The sequence below is a fragment of the Felis catus genome, chromosome C1, assembly GCF_018350175.1.
Source record: "Felis catus isolate Fca126 chromosome C1, F.catus_Fca126_mat1.0, whole genome shotgun sequence".
In the NCBI taxonomy this organism is placed as follows: Eukaryota; Metazoa; Chordata; class Mammalia; order Carnivora; family Felidae; genus Felis; species Felis catus.
The window spans coordinates 84,088,679-84,102,414 of NC_058375.1; the positions used below are offsets into that span (position 1 = coordinate 84,088,679).

The 13,736-nt window shown below is 38.5% G+C and overlaps 1 protein-coding gene across 1 annotated transcript in view; it reads left to right on the forward strand.

Annotated features, from left to right (window-relative positions):
• Nucleotides 1-278: 278 nt before the first annotated feature.
• The window catches only part of SNX7 (sorting nexin 7), a 311,909-nt gene continuing 298,451 nt past the window's right edge, over nt 279-13,736 (forward strand). Inside the window, exons 1-2 of the mRNA XM_045036260.1 lie at nt 279-406; nt 1,229-1,313. The gene's annotated coding sequence lies outside the window, so the exon portion shown is untranslated. The remainder of the gene's footprint in view (nt 407-1,228; nt 1,314-13,736) is intronic.

The following is a 13,736-nucleotide window of genomic DNA, read 5'->3' on the forward strand; positions in this document are numbered from 1 at the left end:
TCTATGAGCAAAGCCATGTTAGGAGGTAGATGTCAAAATGATGGATGATCTTGTCCAGAGTTGCTAAAGGAACTAAGAACAGACAAGTCTCAACTCCACATTGCATAAGACAATAAACTTATTGTAAATTCAGTCACCGTCTTCTATCACCATCTACCATCATGCATTTTAGATTATTGGCGGATGGCCTAGTGATTATATGAACAATGCAAGTCATTGAAATTTGTGGTCAACTGGATACCATGACTCTCAAGATGCTTTTCTTCTTTTTTATAAAGGTAAAGTAAGAAATCTTAATTTATGACAGTCTCTGCAATCCTTCACTTCTTGAAAGAATCTGTACATGGTGGGCACTTATGTACCCCAATCTGAGGAGATACACCCACCTGATCTCAAAAGATATAAGGTATGTTTTTTATAGAATGAAACTCAAAATTTTATGTTACAAAAGTCTGTATTTTAAAATTCTTTGTTATAACTTTTATAATAATAAATTATTAATATCCAATTGCATCTTTGCTTTCTGGAATGGAAGAACAACTTTAAATTTCCTTGAGAGAATATATAGATTCTTAAACACAGCAATATCAATGGCAATAAGGGGAACAGTAATTACTTGGAATCAAGAAACTGCTCCTTCAATAGAGGAGCGGATGTTAGATTTAAGCGATGGACTCCATTTGAGAAAATTGTACCCATTAAAAAATCAATACTGCTAGCTCTAGGGGGTCAGAGCAAATGTTTTCAGATCCTGCCAAAAAATGAAAAGAAAAAAAAAAGGACTTGGGAGCATTTCACCTGGCCAACATTTTAAGCTTAAGTTTTGTCAGATTTTTCCATTTAAGAAGATGTAAAACAAAACCTCTAAGTATTGATGTCAAAGGATTTGCAGAATCAAAGTATCAAAAAAGTAGTATCTATACAAATGAGCTGTACAATCATACTTATGAAAGAACTGCCTAAGTCAGAAGGCAGGATGCATATCGTCTTCTTATGCTAAAAACGAAATAAGAAAATGTGAACTTAGCTTCTCTAATAATACAAGTTGAATGAGTTCTTAAAACTGATTGGCACTGATTTTATGTGTTCGGAGTTTTTGAGGGGATTTGCAAAAATTTTAGTCTTGCCATTTTGAGGGTAATATTCAACTGCTAGAGGTTTATCTATCATCCCAGTGGCATATTTGATAATTTGGTTCAAAATCAATGACAGTCACCATTCCCCACAGGGCTTCAGTGTTTCTCTTTGGAATCTACAGGAAGTGAAGGCAAGAACAAACAACAACAAGGACAAACAGCTGAGATAATTCTGTGGTAAGCTAAAGAATGAAAAGTCCAATTCTTCTAAGGCTCAATCAAAATATCTTGACTTTAAAACCAGGGAATCATCAATGAAAATAACACATTTGGAATCAGTTAAATGTGTTCATTTTTTTCGCCTGTCAGCTCACCATATATCAACACAGATCTACCCCCTCACAATAAACTAGAAGGGAACTTGCTACATTCTCCCATATCACTATTTTATGACTTACAGGAAATAAAAAACAAGTAGAACACATATGTGAACTCTGCTTAAAAAGGTGAGTCACAGAGGCAAGGTAATGTGAGAGAATTACATGGAATTTCCCCTAGGGTGCAGGATTATTTTATTCTGATTGGACACCTGCACAATTTATTTGTTCATGAAATATGAAAGGGATTATTAGCAACACTAATGATATCTTTTGCTTGTAAGTTAAGAAAAAAACCTGAAAGTAACTCTGATGTTTTTATTCTATGAAACAATTAGACTGGCTAAGAGGAACAAAGGAAAATGCTGGGTAGGTGTGGCTATTTCAGCTGCATGCAAAAAGCCTCATTCAATCTGTGCATTTAATTTCTACTCTAAAATAACCTAAGAGATTCAGGGCTTTCAATTCTTTTTTATTTTTCTTTTTCCATATCCTTTTATAGATACTTATAGACATCTAACAAATTTATATCCTTTCAAACATTGTTTTCTTTTTGCAGGGGAATTTTTTTCTAAACAACTAGTAAATATTAGGTCAAATCCTAACATCAATTTGATTCCTGATTTGGGTCAATTTTATAAGTCACCTTTGTATTTCTCCTTGACTTTGCTTATCTTTCCTTGAGCCTTTCTGTCTAAATCATTCTTTCTTAGATTGCTTTCCAATAAAGAGAGCTCTGTATCATTCTGTTGATATAAAGGGCTACATTTTGAAGACAGCAAAATGGCAGTTAGATATTGATTTGTTGATACACTGGAACTTTACTACCACATATCCTACTAATCTTAGACTTCTGGGACATGATGGATTCCAAATTTGATGATGCTGTTTTGAACTATTCAAAAAGTAACACCGTAAGAGGCAAAGAGTCTTATAGGGTAAATGCACAGATGGGACCTCAAATCATCCACTCAAATCCCTCAGGTCTACAAATGAAGCAATGAACCAAGACACATTAAGTTACGCACCTAAGGATGCACATTTACTAAGTAGCACTAGCAGCACTTGAAATTGGGCTTTGTGATTTCCTCTCTAGGGAGGAAATACCACCAATAACTTCCCTATGCTAAATATGGGCATGTGTTAGTACTCTAATATACTTCCTTTATCAGAGTTAATCACTCATTTGCATTTAGTTAAGTAGTTCTTCATTTACTAAAAGTAAAACTGATATAAGAGAGTATAGAAAATTAAATATTTGTATGTCCAGTAGCATCTGGAATCCCTATGTATTGAAGTCTAAGAACTATCTCAATTAAAAAAAAAATAATAGTTTTATATTTTGTTCAGTGTTTTTTTATAATTGTTCTCATGTAGACCCCAAAACTACTCTATGAAGAAGGTATAAATAGCATCCCTATATAATATATGAGCAAATTGAGGCTTAAAAAGGTTAAGTAACTCACCCAAGACCACACAGCTATTAAAACTGTAGCCACTGGGGAGCCTGACTGGCTCAGTCAGTTAAGTATTCAACTCTTGATTTTGGCTCAGGTTATGATCTCACATGTTTGTGAGTTTGAGCTCCGCATCGTGCTGTGTCCTGACAGTGTAGAGTCTGCTTGAGATTCTTTCTGTCCCTCTCTCTGTGCCTCTCCCCTGCTGACACACACACACACACACACACACACACACACACACACTCTATTTCTCTCTCCCTCAAAAAAAAATTGTGGAGCCACTTAGAAGAGGTAGAAATTAGGTTGTTCTGCATAATAGAGTTTTCCCATTGCCTTTAGTTTTGGGACCATTGTTCAGGAACCACAATAATTTTATCTCTTGAAGAATTACTCCTTACTCCTAAGCTGTATTCCATGTTATGGCCTTGGCCTACATATCTCAGGGCCTATATGTATAGCTGAGCACCATGGGTTCTGCCCAGTGTCATTGAGAGCCACTGGCATAGAAGGCATTGCAAATGATATCTCCTACAGACATCAATTGCAGAAGCCTTTGCATAGAAGCATGGAAATAGAAATATGATACCATTACTAAATTTATTATAGGGAAGTTGTTGAGGAGCTCATTTATACAATGAAATTGCCCCTTTTGTGAAAAATTTTTTGAGACAAGTAGTTACCTAAATACTGGGAAAATCTTTTCTAAAGAATAAGTTCCAGGGCACCTGGGTGGATCAGTTGGTTAAACATCCAACTTCAGCTCGGGTCATGATCTCGTGATTTGTGAGGCCGCATGTCAGACTCTGTGCTGACAGCTCAGAGCCTGCAGTCTGCTTTGGATTATGTGTCTCCTTCTCTCTCTGCCCCTCCCCACTTGCACTCTGTCTCTCCCTTTCAAAAATAAACAAACATTTTTAAAAACTTAAAAAACAAAAGAATAAGTTCCTATTTCCCTCATGGAAAATTTAGATTAGTGTTCACTATTTATATTTTGACTACCATGAAGTTCAGCTTTAGGATGACAGCTAGGACATTGACAGACTAAATTTTTTCTTAACCTAATTTTTTATTCTATTTTTGTATTTCCTAGCTTCTCCTGTGTTTTATTTTATACCTTCTCACTAACTTGAATATGAATACTTGGTGCATCTATAATAGAAGACTGTAATTACAAGGCCAAGTTTGCTACAAAGAGAATATATAAAACTGGCTATCATTTTCAGGAATTATGCTGTGTAAATCTCATTCCCATTGCTAACAGGGACCCCCCCCCCCTTTTGTAAGTCTCAGCAACATTAAAAAAACCCATTTGAAAGTTACAATTATAATGTTACAACTTAAAGAAGAAATCTTAATGGAAAGGAGTTTTAAAAAATGGTAATGGAGTGATGCCTGGGTGGTTCAGTCAGTTAAGAATCCAACTTCAGCTCAGGTCACGGTCTCACAGTTCATGAGTTCAAGCCCTGCGCCAGGTTCTCTGCTGACAGCTCAGAGCCTAGAGCCTGCTTCAGATTCTGTGTCTGCCCCCCTATCTGTCCCTCCCCAATTCACACTCTGTCTCTGTCTCTGTCTTTCTCAAAAATAAACATTAAAAAAATTAAAAAAAAAAGAAATGGTAATGGAAATGAGAAAACTCATGGTAATGGAAAATGGTAATGGAAATGATGAAAGCATTATTATCAAAACTTGCAGGATATAGATAAGCATCTCTTAGAAGAAGTAGTATTAAATGCATTTATAACAAAAAAGGATTTTTTTTAATGAGGAAAGGATTCCATTCAGTAAACTAGAGAGTAAAACTAAAGACAATAGAAACAATAAAATAGTGATGCAAAATCTCAAAATAACAAAATAGAGATAATAGAAAACTTTTTGATTTTGTGAAATAGAAATAATTATGAAACAAAATGACTCTCAGAAATTTCTGATTAAAATAAAGAACAGAGAAGTTGTTTTTTCAAAAGTACAAATAAACAGGACAGTAGTAAAATGTAATGGTTAGTAACACAGGCAATACAGCCTCTAAGGCCTAGGAACAGAGCAAAACTAAGACTCATGTTAAACCAGCAAAACAGAAAACCTTCCTTGTGACCACAGTTAGGCTTTCAAAATTGGAGTAACAAAAGACAGTAGTCTACTACTAGGGAGAAGCAAGACCTTGGAGAAACCCCCTACTCCACCCCTTCCCATGATTCAGATGTATAGGGATGCATAAATACTGAGGGTAGTGCACAGACATTGAGGAAAATCCACCAGCACTCCAGCCCGCTCCCTAAGTACAAGGTATTGTTAGACTAACGTGAAGTCTGTGGTGCATTGTAGATAACCATGGCAGTACCAAAACCAAACTCATTTTCATGACTACATTTACTCATTCCCCCACACTAACTGACAGAAGAAGAGTGTCCATTTATAATCATAAATGCTATTTACATGGTCTTTACTGTTCTGCTTATGATATGTGTCATTACATTTTTAAATTTTTAATTAGTTATGAGACACACTGAAAAGGAAGATAAAACAACTCATTGTCAAGACACAAAGCAGCCAACAGACCGAGACTCAGGAAAGCCACATGCTAGCATCAGGAAGCAGGGGCTTCAAGTTAGTATAACTCTTATAATAAACATTTTATAGAAATGTGGACAACATGTATAAACAGGTATGGAATTTGGCATAGAAATAGAAACCAAACAAAGAAACAAAACAGATCAAATGGAATTTCTAGACATTAAACACACAGCATTAGAGATGAAGAACTTCTTTGACAGATCCCTCAACAGAATGGAAATGGTTGAGGAAAGAATCAGAGAACTTTAAGAAAGGTCAGTAGGAATTATTCATTGTGTAAAAAACCAATAAAGCATTCAAGAGTTGGAGGTTTGCAAGATGGCGGCTTAGGAGGATGCTGGGCTCACCGCACGTCCTGCTGATCACTTAGATTCCACCTACACCTGCCTAACTAACCCAGAAAACCGCCAGAGGATTAGCAGAACGGAGTCGCCGGAGCCAAACGCAGACGAGAGGCCCACGGAAGAGGGTAGGAAGGGCAGCGAGGCGTGCGCGCTCCACGGACTGGCGGGAGGGAGCCGGGGCAGAGGGGCGGCTCGCCAGCCAAGCAGAGCCCCCGAGTCTGGCTGGCAAAAGCGGAGGGGCCTGACGGACTGTGCTCCCACAACAAGCGCGACTTAGCGTCTGGGAGGTCATAAGTTAACAGCTCTGCTCGGAAAGCGGGAAGGCTGGAGGACAAAGGGAGGGAGAGCTGCTGAGCCCCCTGACAACAGAGCTCAGCTTGGCGGGGAACAAAGGCGCTCGCCAGCGCCATCTCCCCCGCCCATCCCCCAGCCAAAATCCCAAAGAGAACCAGTTCCTGCCAGGGAACTTGCTCGCTCCGCGTAAACACCCAACTCTGTGCTTCTGGGGAGCCAAACCTCCCGCGGAGCGGATCTGACTCCCTCCCGCTGCCACAGGGCCCCTCCTGAAGTGGATCACCTAAGGAGAAGCGATCTAAGCCTGCCCCTCCTGCCCCCGTGCACCTTGCCTACCCACCCCAGCTAATACGCCAGATCCCCAGCATCACAAGCCTGGCAGTGTGCAAGTAGCCCAGACGGGCCACACCACCCCACAGTGAATCCCGCCCCTAGGAGAGGGGAAGAGAAGGCACACACCAGTCTTTGGCCCCAGCAGTGGGCTGGGGGCAGACATCAGGTCTGACTGCGGCCCCGCCCACCAACTCCAGTTATACACCACAGCACAGGGGAAGTGCCCTGCAGGTCCTCACCACGCCAGGGACTATCCAAAATGACCAAGCGGAAGAATTCCCCTCAGAAGAATCTCCAGGAAATAACAACAGCTAATGAGCTGATCAAAAAGGATTTAAATAACATAACAGAAAGTGACTTTAGAATAATAGTCATAAAATTAATCACTGGGCTTGAAAACAGTATACAGGACAGCAGAGAATCTCTTGCTACAGAGATCAAGGGACTAAGGAACAGTCACAAGGACCTGAAAAACGCTTTAAACGAAATGCATAACAAAATGGAAACCACCACAGCTCGGCTTGAAGAGGCAGAGGAGAGAATAGGTGAATTAGAAGATAAAGTTATGGAAAAAGAGGAAGCTGAGAAAAAGAGAGATAAAAAAAATCCAGGAGTATGAGGGGAAAATTAGAGAACTAAATGATACACTAAAAAGAAATAATATACGCATAATTGGTATCCCAGAGGAGGAAGAGAGAGGGAAAGGTGCTGAAGGGGTACTTGAAGAAATAATAGCTGAGAACTTCCCTGAACTGGGGAAGGAAAAAGGCATTGAAATCCAAGAGGCACAGAGAACTCCCTTCAGACGTAACTGGAATCGATCTTCTGCACGACATATCATAGTGAAACTGGCAAAATACAAGGATAAAGAGAAAATTCTGAAAGCAGCAAGGGGTAAACGTGCCCTCACATAGAAAGGGAGACCTATAAGACTCGTGACTGATCTCTCTTTTGAAACTTGGCAGGCCAGAAAGAATTGGCACGAGATTTTGAGGGTGCTAGACAGAAAAAATATGCAGCCAAGAATCCTTTATCCAGCAAGTCTGTCATTTAGAATAGAAGGAGAGATAAAGGTCTTCCCAAACAAACAAAAACTGAAGGAATGTGTCACCACTAAACCAGCCCTACAAGAGATCCTAAGGGGGACCCTGTGAGACAAAGTCCCAGAGACATCACTACAAGCATAAAACATACAGACATCACAATGACTCTAAACCCGTATCTTTCTATAATAACACTGAATGTAAATGGATTAAATGCGCCAACCAAAAGACATAGGGTATCAGAATGGATAAAAAAACAAGACCCATCTATTTGCTGTCTACAAGAGACTCATTTTAGACCTGAGGACACCTTTAGATTGAGAGTGAGGGGATGGAGAACTATTTATCATGCGACTGGAAGCCAAAAGAAAGCTGGAGTAGCCATACTTATATCAGACAAACTAGACTTTAAATTAAAGGCTGTAACAAGAGATGAAGAAGGACATTATATAATAGTTACAGGGTCTATCCATCAGGAAGAGCTAACAATTATAAATGTCTATGCGCCGAATACCAGAACCCCCAAATATATAAAACAATTACTCACAAACATAAGCAACCTTATTGATAAGAATGTGGTAATTGCAGGGGACTTTAACACCCCACTTACAGAAATGGATAGATCATCTAGACACACGGTCAATAAAGAAACAAGGGCCCTGAATGAGACATTGGATCAGATGGACTTGACAGATATATTTAGAACTCTACATCCCAAAGCAACAGAATATACTTTCTTCTCGAGTGCACATGGAACATTCTCCAAGATAGATCATATACTGGGTCACAAAACAGCCCTTCATAAGTTTACAAGAATTGAAATGATACCATGCATACTTTCAGACCACAATGCTATGAAGCTTGAAATCAACCACAGAAAAAAGTCTGGAAAACCTCCAAAAGCATGGAGGTTAAAGAACACCCTACTAACGAATGAGTGGGTCAACCAGGCAATTAGAGAAGAAATTTAAAAATATATGGAAACAAACGAAAATGAAAATACAACAATCCAAACGCTTTGGGACGCAGCGAAGGCAGTTCTGAGAGGAAAATACATTGCAATCCAGGCCTATCTCAAGAAACAAGAAAAATCCCAAATACAAAATCTAACAGCACTCCTAAAGGAACTAGAAGCAGAACAGCAAAGGCAGCCTAAACCCAGCAGAAGAAGAGAAATAATAAAGATCAGAGCAGAAATAAACAATATAGAATCTAAAAAAACTGTAGAGCAGATCAACGAAACCAAGAGTTGGTTTTTTGAAAAAATAAACAAAATTGACAAACCTCTAGCCAGGCTTCTCAAAAAGAAAAGGGAGATGACCCAAACAGATAAAATCATGAATGAAAATGGAATTATTACAACCAATCCCTCAGAGATACAAACAATTATCAGGGAATACTATGAAAAATTATATGCCAACAAATTGGACAACCTGAAGAAATGGACAAATTCCTGAACACCCACACTCTTCCAAAACTCAATCAGGAGGAAATAGAAAGCTTGAACAGACCCATCACCAGCGAAGAAATTGAATCGGGTATCAAAAATCTCCCAACAAATAAGAGTCCAGGACCAGATGGCTTCCCAGGGGAGTTCTACCAGACGTTTAAAGCAGAGATAATACCTATCCTTCTCAAGCTATTCCAAGAAATAGAAAGGGAAGGAAAACTTCCAGACTCCTTCTATGAAGCCAGTATTACTTTGATTCCTAAACCAGACAGAGACCCAGTCAAAAAAGAGAACTACAGGCCAATATCCCTGATGAATATGGATGCAAAAATTCTCAATAAGATACTAGCAAATCGAATTCAACGGCATATAAAAAGAATTATTCACCATGATCAAGTGGGATTCATTCCTGGGATGCAGGGCTGGTTCAACATTCGCAAATCAATCAACGTGATACATCACATTAACAAAAAAAAGAGAAGAACCATATGATCCTGTCAATCGATGCAGAAAAGGCCTTTGACAAAATCCAGCACCCTTTCTTAATAAAATCCCTTGAGAAAGTCGGGATAGAAGGAACATACTTAAAGATCATAAAAGCCATTTATGAAAAGCCCACAGCTAACATCATCCTCAATGGGGAAAAACTGAGAGCTTTTTCCCTAAGATCAGGAACACGACAAGGATGCCCACTCTCACCGCTGCTGTTTAACATAGTGCTGGAAGTTCTAGCATCAGCAATCAGACAACAAAAGGAAATCAAAGGCATCAAAATTGGCAAAGATGAAGTCAAGCTTTCGCTTTTTGCAGATGACATGATATTATACATGGAAAATCCGATAGACTCCACCAAAAGTCTGCTAGAACTGATACAGGAATTCAGCAAAGTTGCAGAATACAAAATCAATGTACAGAAATCAGTTGCATTCTTATACACTAACAATGAAGCAACAGAAAGACAAATAAAGAAACTGATCCCCTTCACAATTGCACCAAGAAGCATAAAATACCTAGGAATAAATCTAACCAAAGATGTAAAGGATCTGTATGCTGAAAACTATAGAAAGCTTATGAAGGAAATTGAAGAAGATTTAAAGAAATGGAAAGACATTCCCTGCTCATGGATTGGAAGAATAAATATTGTCAAAATGTCAATACTACCCAAAGCTATCTACACATTCAATGCAATCCCAATCAAAATTGCACCAGCATTCTTCTCGAAACTAGAACAAGCAATCCTAAAATTCATATGGAACCACAAAAGGCCCCGAATAGCCAAAGGAATTTTGAAGAAGAAGACCAAAGCAGGAGGCATCACAATCCCAGGCTTTAGCCTCTACTACAAAGCTGTCATCATCAAGACAGCATGGTATTGGCACAAAAACAGACACATAGACCAATGGAATAGAATAGAAACCCCAGAACTAGACCCACAAACGTATGGCCAACTCATCTTTGACAAAGCAGGAAAGAACACCCCTGGAAAAAAGCCTCTTTAACAAATGGTGCTGGGAGAACTGTACAGCAACATGCAGAAGGTTGAAACTAGACCACTTTCTCACACCATTCACAAAAATAAACTAAAATGGATAAAGGACCTAAATGTGAGACAGGAAACCATCAAAACCTTAGAGGAGAAAGCAGGAAAAGACCTCTCTGACCTCAGCCGTAGCAATCTCTTACTCGACACATCCCCAAAGGCAAGGGAATTAAAAGCAAAAGTGAATTACTGGGACCTCATGAAGATAAAAAGCTTCTGCACAGCAAAGGAAACAACCAACAAAACTAAAAGGCAACCAACGGAATGGGAAAAGATATTCGCAAATGACATATTGGACAAAGGGCTAGTATCCAAAATCTATAAAGAGCTCACCAAACTCCACACCCGAAAAACAAATAACCCAGTGAAGAAATGGGCAGAAAACATGAATAGACACTTCTCTAAAGAAGACATCCGGATGGCCAACAGGCACATGAAAAGATGTTCAGCGTCGCTCCTTATCAGGGAAATACAAATCAAAACCACACTCAGGTATCACCTCACGCCAGTCAGAGTGGCCAAAATGAACAAATCAGGAGACTATCGATGCTGGAGAGGATGTGGAGAAACGGGAACCCTCTTGCACTGTTGGTGGGAATGCAAATTGGTGCAGCCGCTCTGGAAAGCAGTGTGGAGGTTTCTCAGAAAATTAAAAATAGACCTACCCTATGACCCAGCAATAGCACTGCTAGGAATTTATCCAAGGGATACAGGAGTACTGATGCATAGGGCCACTTGTACCCCAATGTTTATAGCAGCACTCTCAATAATAGCCAAATTATGGAAAGAGCCTAAATGTCCATCAACTGATGAATGGATAAAGAAATTGTGGTTTATATACACAATGGAGTACTACGTGGCAATGAGAAAAAATGAAATAGGGCCTTTTGTAGCAACGTGGATGGAACTGGAGAGTGTGATGCTAAGTGAAATAAGCCATACAGAGAAAGACAGATACCATATGTTTTCACTCTTATGTGGATCCTGAGAAACTTAACAGGAACCCATGGGGGAGGGGAAGGAAAAAAAAAAAAGAGGTTAGAGTGGGAGAGAGCCAAAGCATAGGAGACTGTTAAAAAGTGAGAACAAACTGAGGGTTTATGGGGGGTGGGAGGGAGGAGTGGGGGGGTGATGGGTATTGAGGAGGGCACCTTTTGGGATGAGCACTGGGTGTTGTATGGAAACCAATTTGCCAATAAATTTCATATATAAAAAAAAAGCATTCAAGATTTGTGGGACCATATTTAACAAATGTGTACCTCAAGTCCCGAAAGAAGAAGAGAGAAATTAGGGCAGAAGAAATATGAAGGGCACCTGGGTGGTCAGTCGGTTAAGCGTCCAGCTTCGGCTCAGGTCATGATCTCGCGGTCCGTGAGTTCGAACCCCGCGTCGGGCTCTGTGCTGACTGCTCAGAACCTGGAGCCTGTTTCAGAGTCTGTGTCTCCCTCTCTCTCTGTCCCTCCCCTATTCATGCTCTGTCTCTCTCTGTCTCAAAAATAAATAAACTTTTAAAAAAATTTTTTAAATAATAAAAAAAATTTAAAAATAAAAAATAAAAAAAATATATGTAAACAGGTAATAGTCACAAATTTTTCTGAAATAGGAAAATAGCGCTAACAGCATATCCTGGAATCTCAGAGAAACCCAAACAGTATAAATAATTTTTGAATCCCCAAATTAATACATATTCAAATTGTTAAAAGAGAAAAAACAATAAAGATAATGAGAAAATGTGAAGACTGGCAGTTGGAGGGGGGCAAGGAGACACATTACAGAGAGGAACAAAAATTAAAATCACAACAGACCTTATTAGAAACTATACAAGCCACAAGACAATGTCATCTTTAAAGTACTAAAAGAAAGACAGGAAGAAAAGAAACCTGTCAGCCCAGAATTGTATATCCAGTAAAAATAAAGATTTTGTATTATACACAAGAGATAATAGAATTTACTACCAGCATTTATACACTTTAGGGAATGTTAAATTGAGTCCTTCAGACAGAAATTTGGAAATATATAAAAAAATGAAAAGCTTTAGAAATAGTAGAAATTAGGATCAATATGAAGAAATATATTTAAATGTTGTAATCTAAAATTACCTAAAGTGAAAAACAAAACAAAACAAAAAAACACTAACTGTATTTTTAAATTCATAGCATAGGTAAAATAAAATGTATGGCTATAATAACACAACAGAAAGGAAAGAGGAATTGAAAGTATATTGTTAAAAGTTTCTTACAGGATAAACAAAGTGATATTTAATATTTGAAGTTAGATTGCAATACATTAAGGATACATACTCTAAACTCTGGGGCAACCACTAAAAACAAAATTAGAGAAAGTAGTTTAACTAATAAAACAATTGTGGAGATAAAGTATAATCATAGGAAATATTCAACTAATAAAAAAACACAAAAAGAAGACAAGAGAAACAGAAGGGCAGTTGAAGCTGAAACAGAAGGGCAGTAATTCGTACAGGAAAACATAAGGAAGTATTAATTTCACTGGTAAAGGTAGATGTATCATAAAATCCAGAATAATCTAATGTTGCAAAATTTGTGGGTTAATCACTTAGAAAGCTAGTATGAAGGTTAAGAGACAAAAGTAGTAAAAATAGCTGTAACTACAATAATCTGTTAATGGATACACAAGATAAAAAAGTTGTAAATTTTGACATCAAAAACATAAAGTGTGGTGGGGGGATAAAAATGTAGAACTTTAGAATATGTTCATACTTGTTACCAACTTAGACTGCTGTAAGTATAAGTTGTTTTATGAAAGTCTTTTTTTTTTAATTTTTTTTAACGTTTATTTATTTTGAGACAGAGAGAGACAGAGCATGAAACAGGGGAGAGGCAGAGAGAGAGGGAGACACAGAATCTGAAACAGGCTCCAGCCTCTGAGCAGTCAGCACAGAGCCCGATGTGGGGCTTGAACTCACGGACCGCGAGATCATGACCTGAGCCAAAGTCAGACGCTTAACCGACCAAGCCACCCAGGCACCCCTATGTAAGTCTTATAATAACCACAAAGTAAAAACCTATAGTAGATACAGAAAAGATAAAGGGAAAGAAACAAATAACAGATAAGAAAAATAGAAAAAAAAAACTAAAAGTGTTGATTTAAATCTAACAATAACAATAGTTACATTGACTGTAAATGGCCTAATAAGCACTCCAATTAAAAGGCAGAGGTGATGGGGCGCCTGGGTGGCTCAGTCGGTTGGGCACCCGACTTCGGCTCAGGTC